Source organism: Rhea americana, unplaced genomic scaffold (genome assembly GCF_003343005.1).
Source record: "Rhea americana isolate MKP2758 unplaced genomic scaffold, rheAme1 scaffold_71, whole genome shotgun sequence".
NCBI classification, from domain to species: domain Eukaryota; kingdom Metazoa; phylum Chordata; class Aves; order Rheiformes; family Rheidae; genus Rhea; species Rhea americana.
This window is the reverse complement of record NW_028186879.1, coordinates 1,444,557-1,446,944: the sequence shown is the minus strand read 5'-3', so window position 1 is coordinate 1,446,944 and position 2,388 is coordinate 1,444,557.

Sequence of the window (2,388 nt, the reverse complement as noted above, 5' to 3'; positions counted from 1 at the left end):
GCTGCTTCCACCTCCTGATCTGGTCCATTGCACCAAAGTAGTTGATGTAGACACAGCCAATTCCTCCCTGGAAATGAGTTCCTTCACAGTGTTTCCTACCCAGAGATGCAGTCATCTCTGAGCATGACACCATGGTTTGCTGTGGGCGTGTGGGATGTTCTAACCAGCATGAGCACTAGAGCTTCCCAGAAGCAGGATGAGCTCCTCAGGTTCTGGATACAGTGTTTATTAATACTGCTACTTTCACAGCTCAGCACCTGGCAATCATCTGCCTGGAATGGACTCATTTTAATAATGTTCTTTCAAGAGCGCAATGAATGTACTCTGATAGCGCTTTTGTAAAGAAATGCATAAAAATAGCTTGTGTTTTGCACCCTGTACTAGGCCAAAGACAAGTGTTGGTGCATGACAATGGGAGCAGATGACAATAACATTAACCTCTAGGAACCAAAAGCTTTCAATGATAAAAGAGAAATCTTGGTTACAATGAAAAGGGGCTCACTGGCATGATGGGWAGTTTTGAAGTAGAAATTTTACAGGCAATCAGTTTGCAAGGTTAGAAACGGCCTTGATACTGTAGTGGTTCTTAAGCACTGAGGTAATACAAATAATAAACAGCACTTATTCCACAATGTTTTTCCTGGGCACTACTGTAGCTGTTGTTAATTAGCATGATGTTAACTACTCTGGGGCATGTGTGACCCTTCACTACAAAGTAAAGTGGAATCTTCATCAGGTAGAAAATTTATGGGGTTCCTAAGGCATAAGGGAGGAAAACTCTTTTAAACAGGGCAGAACAGTTCTCTTTGTGCAGCTGGTCAGCTCCTTGGTGGGTGCAGGGTGCAGAGCCTGAGCTGTGCCTTGACAAACCATGCATCCGTAGGAAGTGGAGAACGGTCCCTCCTCCCATCCTTGATCCTGCAGCACTGAGGATTTGCTTTTCAGGAGCATCTTCCTGTGCTCTAGTAGACCAGAGCTGGCAAACATACTTCACTGTCCAGTGGCTTGGAGCTTGTGTCACTTGAAGGGACAGAGACTGAGGCCTTCCTCAGGATGTGCTTATCAGATAGGGTATCTGAACTCCTTTGTGGGTATAAGGAGAAAGAGGGAGGACAAGGGAAAACAAGAAAGAAACATAACGTGTTACTAGTATATGCATCTTCTGAGAGCTGTAGCGAAGGCTCCCCTTGAAGGGGAGTAACATGCCCCTCTGTAGGCACCAGCCTGTTCCCCATATGGGTGACGTGGCAGGGCTCCCCTGTCCCATGGAGTGGCAGCCTGTTCTCCTCCACTTCTCCTTCCTTAGAGGCCAGGAGTGTGGAAAGTGCTTATTTGTAGCCCAGCTGCTGTCAAGGTTCAGGTCAGCTGCCTGCATGCAGGTGTCCAGCACCTTTTAGGTGCCCTAGGGCATCAGAACTGGGTAGGTGGGACACAGCAGCTCCAGGAGACCCATGGGGCCCAGCAGCCTGGGCCCACTCAGCACAGCCCCAGTGGCCCTCAGCACCTAAATTTAGCCAGCTGACCTGAGCCCCCCTTCTTCACAGGTGGGACATGAAAATGCCTGGAAACAGCCAGCTGCAAGTCTAGGCCAAGGGTGGGGAAGAAGGAAGGTGAATTTAAGCCCCGTCCTYGCAGCTGGATGCCCACCATGCATGCGCAGCCTGGCTGGTGTGCAGCTGGCTTCTCCATGGTGCTGGGCTGTGAACCCACAAACCCTCCTGAGGATCTGGATGCTGCTGGTTGGCCCTTCTGCCCAAGCTCCTTTCAAATACGTTTACTGAAATCTTCCATGTTGTTTCTCACTGGCTTGTGTTATCCGTGTGACAGTATTAAAAAGACAGCCCTTAAATGAATTATTTGATCTTGTAAAMGCTTATGTGCTTGCAAAGCAGCATGCCGCAGCAGCAGTTTCACAGAACCCAAGGCAATCGTTCACACAAAAAGATTAAAGCAGAAACACAACTGTTTGCAGGTTTGAGGCTTTATCTGCTAAGTTGCAAAATTAAGCCCTCATGATGAAGCGCCTTTCTTTTCTGAAACTTTCCTTCACTTGAAAAGCCCAAGGGCCTGATTCAAACCTCAAGGCCAAGTGGGCTACAAGGCTGGCTTTCAGCAACAACAACAGCAGAGGGATGTATCCATATGTGATGAACAAAATGGTCTGAGATAAAATCATTTCCCCTTCTTTTCCTTCTGTGACTTGAGAAACACGTTGTGGGGAGAGCGAGTGAAGCAGRGGCTCGTGGCTGGTGACGGCGTGCAGCACGGCCTCACGCTCGGCCCTATATTTTTAGCACTGTGGGTGAACTGCGGCTTTCTGTGCTGCGGACGTGCACGTGTGCAATTGCACAAGCAACGAGAGAGGGGCACGGGGCAGACGCGCAGAGC